The sequence below is a fragment of the Micromys minutus genome, assembly GCF_963924665.1.
Source record: "Micromys minutus genome assembly, chromosome: 18".
Taxonomy (NCBI): Eukaryota; Metazoa; Chordata; class Mammalia; order Rodentia; family Muridae; genus Micromys; species Micromys minutus.
Genome location: NC_137953.1, coordinates 38,743,872 through 38,755,427, shown reverse-complemented (window position 1 = coordinate 38,755,427; position 11,556 = coordinate 38,743,872). Strand labels below are relative to the sequence as shown.

The window sequence follows — 11,556 nt, the reverse complement described above, 5'->3', positions numbered from 1 at the left end:
TGATCTTGGATAAGAATTTTGCAGGATGAATACCCTTGTTTGGAGCCCTGGAATATGCTAATGTCCACAGAAATATGAGAAAGGATCAAAATAAAGTTTTGGCATTATCCAGAAGGTCTGGGGTTGCTAACACAAAATGTATCTATCTCTTCATCCTCAGCAAATCACTTGGAAGCAAAGAACAGACATAAAAGTCCACAGAACTGGGGCTATTTAGAGGCAGAGAAGTTGATAGGTTTACTCCAAAAAATCCAGTAAGCCTTACACCCTCATATATACACTGTAGACCAGGATTTCTACACATACATGAGTGAAAATATGCTATCTACTGAAGTCTGGAAAAAGCTTTCACATGCCAAATGTTTATCTCATCCTTCATTACACTTTAATCCTGAGCCCTTAGCTTCAATACCGATAACTTAGCTGTGGCAAGATGTTCTAAATCCTTATGTCTCTTCTGGAAGTCAGTGTCGCACAGTTCACTTTGCAAGCAGAAAAGAAATTGATACAGAAACATTGAAAAGACTCTCTTATGGTCACACAGGCATAGAAGGTCATTGCTCAGATTCAGATTCTGTACTTCTGATTTCTGTGACAGGTTCTAACTAAATACCTGCTAAATATAATGATAAAAAATAAACTTCTGATAGAGGAGGGTTAAAACTAAGTCAGTAAAGAGCAGAGCCTGGGGCCAGACCATTTATAGTATCTCCTTATGAGAATGAAGGGACAGGAAAAGTTGATATCCACTAGATGAAACAAGACAAACAAAGCAAAAGATTAATGCCATGAAGAAATGGAATGGTGGTTCCAAAGCCAACAGGACCTATTTGATTTTTCAGAAACTCTCTCAGCCCGTAGCCTTTTCAGATACAAACAATTCTACCTGACTTAGATAATCATCAGCAAAATGCTAATTCTGCCCCTCTTCATTTTCCAGAGGATCTGAGCAGGGTGACTCCACCCAAGGTCTCCTTGTTTGAGCCATCAGAAGCAGAGATCGCAGACAAACAAAAGGCTACCCTTGTGTGCTTGGCCAGAGGCTTCTTCCCTGACCACGTGGAACTGAGCTGGTGGGTGAATGGGAAGGAGATCCAAAGCGGGGTCAGCACAGACCCTCAGGCCCACAAGGAGAGCAACAACATCACCTACTGCCTGAGCAGCCGCCTGAGGGTCTCTGCTACCTTCTGGCACAATCCCCGCAACCACTTCCGCTGCCAAGTGCAGTTCTATGGCCTTACCGAGGAAGACACCTGGCCAGAGGCCTCACCCAAACCTGTCACACAGAATGTCAGTGCAGAGGCCTGGGGCCGAGCGGGTAAGTGGGACCTGGGGAACTGGTGAAGAAACTAAGCAGTACTAGAGCTTCAAAAATATAAAACGATCCATGTAGAAGCAAAGAATAGACCCAGGAAAAAGCCAGAGTGGTGGGACAGATGATCAAGGACATGGTGTCAGAAAACCATAGCATATGCTTCCTTCCAAGGAGAACTTAAACTCTATGGGGCAGCTCAGGCCAATTGGCTTCCCAGTTCTTTAGTCTCTCTGAGCTGTGCTTATGAGTTCCCCACACCTCCTTCACAGCCTAGCATCACTCAACCCCATCCCTGATGCTAGATGTTTAAGGTCACAGTGGCAGTGTCTTACACTTGTCCTGGACCATTAGAAAAACAGTGTGAAGACTATCAGAGGAGAGTGCTTACACCATCTGACATGTGGGTCATGTGTGTGTGGCCTTTAAATTAAACTTTGTTGTTGGGTGTCCAATGTCCCCAAGAAGTGGCCTTTTTCACCCATTTTTCTTCCTCTTTTTTCTTTCAGACTGTGGAATTACCTCAGGTGAGTAAACCACCTGACTTTCTTTAAGTCTTTTGTGGTCTTGGCTGTGAAAACAAGATGCAAAGATCCTACAGACATGAGGGTTGGGGCTTCCCAGAGGAACCTGCTTTCAAGCACCTACTCACTCTCCTTTCCTGTCAACAGCATCCTATCACCAAGGGGTCCTGTCTGCCACCATTCTCTATGAGATTCTACTGGGAAAGGCAACCCTATATGCTGTGCTGGTCAGTGCCCTGGTGCTGATGGCCATGGTAAGAATGGTAGAGTTGGACAAATGGTTGGAAGTATAGACTTCAGTGTATGGAATGTAAGGGGATCTCAGATAAGGGCCCAGCCTTGATATTCTGTTTCTCAAAAAACTCATAAAGAACAATTACAAAGCAAAAATGCAAGAAAGCTTATGTTTGTACTCCCAGAAGATGAGGAGAACCAAGGAGCTCTCTTCAAGATCATACTTGAGAATCTACTTTGTGTATACCCCTCCCTCTGCTTCGTGGACTCTGGAGGTCTAACAATCTTCTTTTTCTCAGGTCAAGAAGAAAAATTCTTGAGACAAACTCATGCATTGTGAGATGTTCTTCATCCTGGCCATAGATTTTCCTGTACCTGCTCCAGTTTCTGTTCTTAAGGACTTGTCTCTCTTCCTCCATGGAAATCTATTTTTCCTCGTTGACCCATTGACTCTAAAACAGACTAAATGAATAAAAATATTGAGCTTAGCCTGGTTGTGTCTCAGCAGTTTCTTTGGACTCCTGTTGTTACTGACATTCCCACTGATCTAAAAAGGCAAACAGATAGACTGAACACGAGGACCCCAATGAAGGAGCTAGAGAAAAGGCAGAAGGAGCTGAAAGCATCTGCAACCCCATGGGAAGAACAAAAAAAAAAAACCTAACCAAACCCTCCACAGCTCCCAGGGACTAAAACACCAACCAATGAGTTCTTATGGAGAGACCAGTGGCCCCAGATGCATATGCAGCCAAGGATAGCATTTTCTGGCATCAATGGATGCAGAGTCCTTTGGTCCAGCGAAGGCTTGTTTTCCCAGTGTAGGGGAATGCTAAGGTGCTGAGGTGGGAGAGGGTGGTTGGGAGAGGGAGCACCCACATGAAGACAATGAGAGGGGGAGGAGGGATGAGATTGGGGAAAGGAATAATGTCTGAAATGTAAATACAGAGAACATCCAATTAAAAAAAAAAGGCAAACAGAGTGGCTAATCTGCCTTCTTGCCTGAAATTCTTCTTCCTCTTGTGTGCTCTAGTTCCTCCAATGAGTCATTTGCCTAAAGGGCAATGACTAGGCTCTGGAACACAAGCAGGATAAAGACAGAGAAAGGCAAATTAACACTAACAATAACTCCACCCAGTATAAGACAGGAGCTAAGCAGATACCCGCTTACTTCTCCATTACAGAGTTCAGTTCTTTTTGTTACATCTTCGGATTTTATCTGTGTCTCTCCTCAGTATCTCTGGCGTTTCTTGTTTGAAAACTTTAACTTAAGATCTATAGAACTCTCCAAGTCTAGTCTAGGGTCTTAGAGAAGACAAGGAGAGTTGAAAACTGATACTATGAAGTCTAGAAACAATAGATTCTCTCGGATACTGGAACACAAGGCCAGGCTCTTGGTGGGAGTCTAGAAGAGATTAAGGTATTATACATGAAGTGTCACCCTTCCAATGTGTAAAATTTCCTGTCAGCTGTAGACAAGAATATCCTGGGCTGAGGGTGTTAGGAAAAGCTCCTCAGAGACAGGTTCTTTGGAACAGTAACTATGATGTTTAATCATTACAATAAGACAATATACTTGGCAGAAATTAGGAATAGATGCCACACATTGGCCAGAGGAGCTAAATCAAAGTTAGATGTTAGCATTTGGATGAGAAGCAAGTTCTGAAGGCAAAGAAGAGAGAGAACAGCGAATTAGTCCCTTGCTGAGAGACTGCTCACTGTCCTTGGACTATAGACTGGCCTGTGGCACATGCTCCTATCATAACAGTAATGCTACAGGCAAATTATTTCCCTATTTCATGGCTGTAGAAACTGTAGTTTTCAGATCACACTCTAACCACTGAAACTTCAGTATATTTTCCCAAAGATAATGATTCTGGAGCTTCTGCCAACCAGTGACCATGATGATATTCTTGCTCATGGTGTCATGGTGACTCCTGAACAGTTTTTCAGGGTCCCACAAGCTCTAGGAAAGTTCCTTTGGAAAGAATCACACTGAGGCTGCCTTAGTTTCACAAAGTGTCAGTCTCCCAGGGTTGCCAACAAAATGTGTATAAGATATACAACAAAGTGCCACTGAGTGGTTTAGGGCAGTAAAAATAAATTATCTTCCAATATGGAAGCTGCAAATTCAAAATCATCACATTAGCAGCACATCAGTGCTCTCTGACAGTTACCAGGAAAGATCCTTTCTTGTTCCTCCTCTTTCCCATGCTCTTCAGCTCTCCTGGCCTTGTGTGAGTTTCTCTCTCATCTCTTCCTTGACCTTCCTGTGGTACTCTTCCCCCAGTTTGTCTGTGTACATGTCCCTTTCCTTTCTTTCATCACGACATGGATCACTGGATTTGAAGATCATCTAAAATCTTGAACAATTCAAATTTGAGCCCTTAGCCAATGGCAGGGTCAAAGACCATTTTTCTAAATAAAGTCAGCTTTAGAGGTTCTGGGTAGTCATGATTCTAGAGGTACACTATTCCTGGTAAGTGACTGTGTGTTCAGAAAGTAGAGTTGCAGGGCTACAGAGTATGAGTTTTCACAGTTCAGAAAGGATAAGCTTCATGTCAGGGTCGGCCTGAGAGGTCATTCTGTTCCAGTTACATCTGTAAGTAGTATCTTTCTAGATACCTCAAATTGCACTACAGTTTTGTATGTTTTAAAAAAGAAATTGGTCATTATTTTTGCTGCTGTTGTTGTTTTGATTTTATATTTATATATAAAATACATAACAATGGGTTGGGTTTAGGCCCCACATATGTATTCACAAAAAGATGTTTTCTACTCCCTAGACCTATGGAGACAATGGCACACATGTGGTGTTTCTATTCTCATGTGGGATAGGAAGATAAGTACAAGAGAGGAATAGGCAAATGCTTTAGAGAAAGTGTGGGTGCTGCATGGACCAGAGAGTGGTTTTAGAGAATACGGTGTGAATAAACAGATCTGTAAAGGGCTGAGCACTCTTAGCACTAAACCAGCATGTAGGTGGGTTGAAGATAACCCCGTGTGAAAGATAATTGGGTCTGAAGGCTTGGTGACTGTTCTTTTGTTGGGTGTGGAAAGCAGGCACATTTAAAAAATGGGAAGCTGTGGGATGATTGATACTCTAGTGTTTGCCAGCAGGTCTTCCCTTTGGAAGACACAAGGCCAGAAGAAATTTATTCTCTCAGTCTAGGGGGCATCACAGAGATGAAGTTAAAAACTCTACCTCACCCCATCCAACACTGTGCATGGCTGAGGGAAGGATTCAGGTCTCTTCCCAAGTATTAACTGCAATGCCCATATCTGCCCTAAATAACAATTTGCAACATTCATAGCGCACAGAAGTTGATCTCTTCTGCCTCTGTTTTTCTCTATAATCAGATTGGATCCTTTTAGACCAATCTGGGAACCCTTCCAATTTCCCCTAAGTGTAAGCTGGGAAAAACTGCTGAAGTGGAGGTGTTTATAATGTTTGTTGTATGGTCTACAACAAGTGAGCGTGAAGAGGATACTAAAGACATGTGATATGGGGACCTAGAGAGTGAGTCCTGACTGTTCTGGTAAGACCAGAGCAAAGGATATCTCAGGGTAGAGATACATCAGTTGAGTTCAGAGTCATTTTTGCAAGAGTAAAACACTAGAGAGATTCTTCATTGATCTGAAGAGTGAAAAAGTTTTTACTCGTTCTGGACTCAGGTCTGATATAACTTCCTTGTCAGTAAGGCAGGGGGAATGTGAGACAAGGTCCACAGTGAACTCTACACATGGCAACAGTGTTGAAGCAAGAGGATGCTTACTGGGCTGAAGAGAAATGTATAAAACCCTCCCGGAAACAATTCCTAAAGGTTTCCCAAGTTCATACAATACTGTGAAACACAGATAAGTTTTCATAGGTAGCACAGGAAAACTGACTTAGCATCATTACAGATCTGCCAATTGTAAAGGGTAAGGCAAACGTCTGGAAGTCCTGTGGCAATGATAATTTATCTTAAGGAAGTCAAAGGGATTCCTGTGTAGAAACACTAGAGTTGATTCCATTTGTCCAGAGGAGTTTTCCTGAAGGCCCCTGGGTTCATGAAGATCTTCCCACCACAGGGCTCAATGCTTTGTCAGCTTTGTCAGCTTAAGGAGAGGATACGATTCAGGAGTCTGTGGGATCATCTAGAAGGCAAAGGTTTAGTCTCTCTTAAGAAAGCAGTTAGGAGTCACCACCAGGATGAAGCCCACTCTGCTACAGGGCCATAAGCAGTCCATCACACAAATCATGGACAACCGTGAAGATTTCCTCTTCACTGTTGCCAAAGACCCTATTATTAACATGAGTACTCTGTCAATGGGCACCTACCTGGACCACACTGGAGCTGTGTGTGGAGAGCTATGGATGCTGACTGGGACACCAAGTGTGCCCTTACTGGCTCAGCTGACAACAGCTTTTGTCTCTGGGTCTGTGTAACAGGGAAGCAGCTAGCTGTCTCTACTCAAGACCAACTCAGCCATTCCGACCAGTGGCTTTGACTTTGGGGGCAACATTATCATGCTCTCCACAGACAAGCACATAGGGTATCAGTGTTTTGTGAGCTTCTTTGATCTGCGGGATCCAAGCCCGATAGGAAGCAATTCGCCCTAAATGAAGATTCCCTGTAATGATTCCAAGATCACCAGTGCCATTTGGGGTCCCTGGGCGAGTGCATCATCGCAGGCCACTAGAGCTGAGAACTTAATCTGTATGGCGCCAAGTCTGAAGAGGTGTTGGTGAATGTTAAGGAGCCCTCCAGACAGATCATGATATCCAGTTCTCTAGAGACATGATCATGTTTGTCACTGCATCCAAGCTATGCTTTTCAATTCCACACGTCTTGAACATCAGAAGACTTTACAAACAGAACATTTCTTCAGCTCGGCTGATCTCTCTCTTAACTATGACCATGTGGTGCTGGGAGCTGGACAGGAAGCCATGGATGTAACCATAACCTCCACCAGGATTGGCGAGTTTGAGGCCAGGTTCTTCCATGTGGCTTTTGAGGAAGAGTTTGGAAGAGTCGAGGGCCACTTTGGAGTTATCAACAGCATTGCCTTCCATCCTGATGGGAAGAGCTACAGCAGCGGTGGCAAAGACAGTTATGTCTGCATCCATGACTTCGACCAACAGTACTTTAAGTTTGAGTTTGAGGCCTAAGGAACTGGACCTTCATCCACAATGGGGAAGCTGCTCACGGAAGATTTTAGACTCTGAGAAATAAATTTGTTTGTTAGAAAGAAAGAAAGAAAGAAAGAAAGAAAGAAAGAAAGAAAGAAAGAAAGAAAGAAAGAAAGAAAGGAAGGAAGGAAGGAAGGAAGGAAGAAAGAAAGAAGCTAGGAGAAAGGTAAAAGAATTGATGTAATTCCATGAATTTCTCATTTCTTGTTTTGATTCATTTCCCCATTTTTCTTCTTGGTAGTATCCCAGAGAGAACTGTGTGATTCATGGTCCTACACAATCTGTATAAGAGTGTTTCCAGAAGTCACTCTGACTAGGAATAGTAATCGAAGGAGAGGATTTGTTCTTGGTCTCTGCTGGTGAAGGTCTGTATTTAAACACAAATATCAGCATGTGTAGATACAGTTCCATTGATAGTGCTGGGGAAGAGAAGAGTCATTAGAGCCCACAGGTTCTTTCTTAGCATACTCAGGATATTTGGACCCAAACACAGGACATGTCATAGTGTTAGGCAGTACATTTTCCTCTATCTCTGAAAGCTTTTCTCTCTGTGTATTTGTAGATCAGAACTTCGTGGAGCTCTTCCTACTACAACAGTACTCAGTGTTGGGTTTTGAAAGCTTCATTTCTTAACAATTCCAACTACTCTGTCTCTCCTTAAGATTTATTATGACAGTGTTAGATATTTCCTGAAACACCAGCTTTCAATGGACATATTCGGTTCACTAGTTCAATTACCTAAGTCCCAGCTACATATTAACCTTCTGTGTCTATATGTTCTCTTTTCATCTCTTATACCCATTTTCTGAAGCAGGCTGCCTGGTGGTAAAAGCATCTCATAAAAGAATAAACATCAACTGTTGGTGGTCATCAAAGGGAGTTAAAATGGGCCAACTATTGTGTCGGCTTCCAGAGTTTTATCAGGTTTTTAGGAAATGAAATTCAGCTCTCATCTAGAAATGTAAGAGTGTCTTGATAGGGAAACCATACCAAAAGCCCAGCCACCCACCTTGTGATAACCACTGCTGACATTAGTGACAAGTTTAAAAACAGTGATGCTGGGTTCAAGTTTTAGGACTCCTTAGCAATTACAGCTCTACACATTCTCTATACAATGGATTGGTCTTTGTTAGACCTGGTGTCATAAACCATCTACAAGTTACAGAACAGTGACAACAACATAGCATTAAACACTCCGACTCTTCCCAAGTGGTCACAACCATCCCCAAAGTGTTCTCACTTGTCTGAATCAGGCCTTCACCCACCGGACAGCTCTATGAACATTTGCTGCCTACATAAGTGTCTATGATTTTTACTCTGCAGATATTTCTGTTCCCCTTAGAGAGCTTCAGAAGGCAGATGCAGCTTGTAAAGACCACTAATTAAACCTACAAGGGAGAATAATCTTCATTTTAAGATTATTATGACTGCAACAAACATAGACTTTAAAGCCAAAAACTCTGGATTTGGGTCTCATTTCTATATTTTCCCAGATATGTGATTTTAAGCAAGTAGCCACCAAAGACTCAGCCTCCCCTAGTGTTAAATGGACTCAATCAGAACCACACAACCACTTAATCAATCCATACAGTATCTACAGTTCTTAGCAAAGGGTAAGAACTATCAAGTGTTTGAATTTATGTTCACTCAAATACATTTTCCAGTTCTGAGCATTTTTTTCTCCTCACGGATTAATTCCTTTCTTATAAAAACATTTCAGCTCAGTTTTACCCTTCTTTCCTCCTGAAAGCACTGTAGTCAGAAAGGACTCAACACCAGGTGGGTTCTGACCTACATAGGGTAAAGAGGGAGTTCGTTATACCCCATGTTTTTGATGTCTCAGGTATCATTTGCTGGGGGCAACTCTTTAGCTTTTTGTATCTACATACTACCATTGACTCGGAGATCACTTCTGACTCAGAACTCCAGTTTTCTCACCCATGTGCTGCATCCAAGCCATACATTCCCTGTGTACGTGCAAACTCTTGCTTTTCTGTCTGGGCGGGTGTGCCAGAGACCAAAGAGTACTTCAACTCTCTTACATTTCCTTCGTACATCCATCTTCCAAACCTAACAAGCCTCTACATGATTCTAATTCTGTAGTCCATTATATTTATCCCTCCATCCTTACGCTTTCTCAGATGGGATCATCATTGAGTCTTATACAGGTGATTCACAAAATCACAGCAAGATTTCGGCTTGATATGGAGTACATGTTCTCCGAACTCTGCCTAGAGTCAAGGATCTGCTAAAACTCAGAGAATTAACTCCCCTCCTCTATCCCCAGGTGCAGAACACATTTACCATCTCAAGCTTTTCAGATGCCCACATTTCCTGTGAACCAAGGTGTTTCATAAGGAGCCTTTGCACCCTACTTAGTGGTTTGTTGAAGAAAACAACTGACAGAATGGTAAGTGGAGAAATCTAAGTCCTTCCCAACTTCAGACACACACACTGTTACATGTCTTATAAGGCATCTGACCTGCAAATGGACAGTGCTGATCTAGAGTCCCACAGTTAACCAGGCACAAGGAACTCCTAATACTCGCTTCCTTGACCTTTTCCAGCAAAGAGGTATAGGACCATGCTAAGAAAATAGCATTAATAGCGTTAAGAAGAACTGTTTTTCATCAAAAATCAGCAAGTGAAGAGATGCATGCTGGGGACTCTTAGGTTCCCGCAGACAATGGGGTAAGAGAATAGAAGCATCTCACCCCAGTTCTCACTGTTTATCTCTAGCATCAGCACCAAGTAAGAACTGCCACCTGCCCTAGCTTCATCTCAGGGAGTCACAACAGGATGTGGTTTGACATTTACCAGGTCCTACATCTGGGGTGCTTGTGAAAGCTCCTCCACTCACCCACATTCTGAGCATTTTGGGAACCACACTTGCCACATCCTGTCTTCAAAGCCTTCTCATGCAGTCCTTTCTACCTTGGCCTCTAGCTATCACCATGACAGTGAGGACGACAGAGAGGGAAGAGGAGGGTCTCTAAAGGGGAATCCATATATCTCAGCACAAGCCCCCCCCCATCTAACCTGTTTAACATCTGCTGGAGGTCACACAGGAAACAAGAAACCTGCAGTATGCACCATGGAGACAGGCACAAGGACTGCTCTGACCTCATTATGGTTCCTCTGGCCTCAAATCACCCACAATTTCTGTTCCCACCTACCCCCCAACGACAGCCAACCTCTCTTCACAAGTCAGCTCTGTTTCCTTCTACTAATATAATGAGAGCCCATTCATATAATGAGTCACAGAAACAGAGCCTAAATAATTAACAGAATGCAAAATAGACAGAAGTCTCTTGACATGTGCACTGCTGGTTTGTCCTGCATTCATTGGCTGACTTTCGCTGGGGTGTATCTCTGTGAGTAGGGGTTGCAAAGTAAATGGGTTTGAATTTCCTGACCCATGTGGGTAAGGTGAGGAGAAAATCTACATTCAACAAAGAAAAGAATGAAAGGCCAGACCTCCAGAAACTCTCAAATGAGGAAATGGGAAGTTGCAAAATCCACATGCCAATCCCGCTCTATAGCAGCAGTTTGGTAACTGCCCTTCACACATTCAACATCATATAATCCTGAAAAATCATAGGAAGTAGCCCAGTCTTAGTGTCAGCCCCTTCGCGAGGCTGGGCCTTTTCTACCTTCTAGAGGCAGTCGAGGGTTCCCAGTCAATCCCATGACACCTTAGATCCTCAAGGGGAGTCAAATACGGGTTTGCTGCAGGTCTCCTAAAAAAGAAGCCACATTGAGCCAGAAAACATGATGCTGATGCTGGAAGCAGGTGGCACCTACAATTAGGATATGCCATCCTGAAGTGCCTTCCTGTGTTTCCTAGAGCTATAATGACTGAGAGTTTGTCTTCTGGGTGCTATGGAAACAGTTTTGGCAACAGGATCCTTATACATAAATAGAGGAAGATAACTAAATGCCAGATAACGACTTGTTCTAGTGTGTATACATGGTTTTCAAGACTCTCCTTAAACAGCTATTCAAGGTAAACCTAAGCCATCACTGGGATTTTTTTTTTTTTTTTTTTTTTTTTTTTTTTTTTTTGCTCATTTGCTGTTTCCAAGACATTGAAGACACTGAGATCTCTGTGCTTCTATTCAAACAACCCTCTCATTTGGAACAAAACAAAACTATACTAAATCTAGCTAAAATTGTTTCTCCTTTTAAGGTAAGTTTTCTAAAACTTTCAGTGTCTCACAGAAAGGAAATGTCAGTTTGCAGTTAGTATCCTATACTGCCTGACTTAGTGGCAACACGTGTGATGTTTCCTTTTGAAGACAGACCCTGAGGCT

At 42.8% G+C, this 11,556-nt stretch overlaps 1 pseudogene across 1 annotated transcript; it reads left to right on the top strand.

Moving 5' to 3' along the window:
* The first annotated feature begins 6,262 nt into the window (after positions 1–6,262).
* Positions 6,263–7,222, top strand: LOC308432216 (eukaryotic translation initiation factor 3 subunit I-like; annotated as a pseudogene). The gene has a single exon. The product of its transcript is annotated as a eukaryotic translation initiation factor 3 subunit I-like (transcript).
* The last annotated feature ends 4,334 nt before the right edge of the window (positions 7,223–11,556 follow it).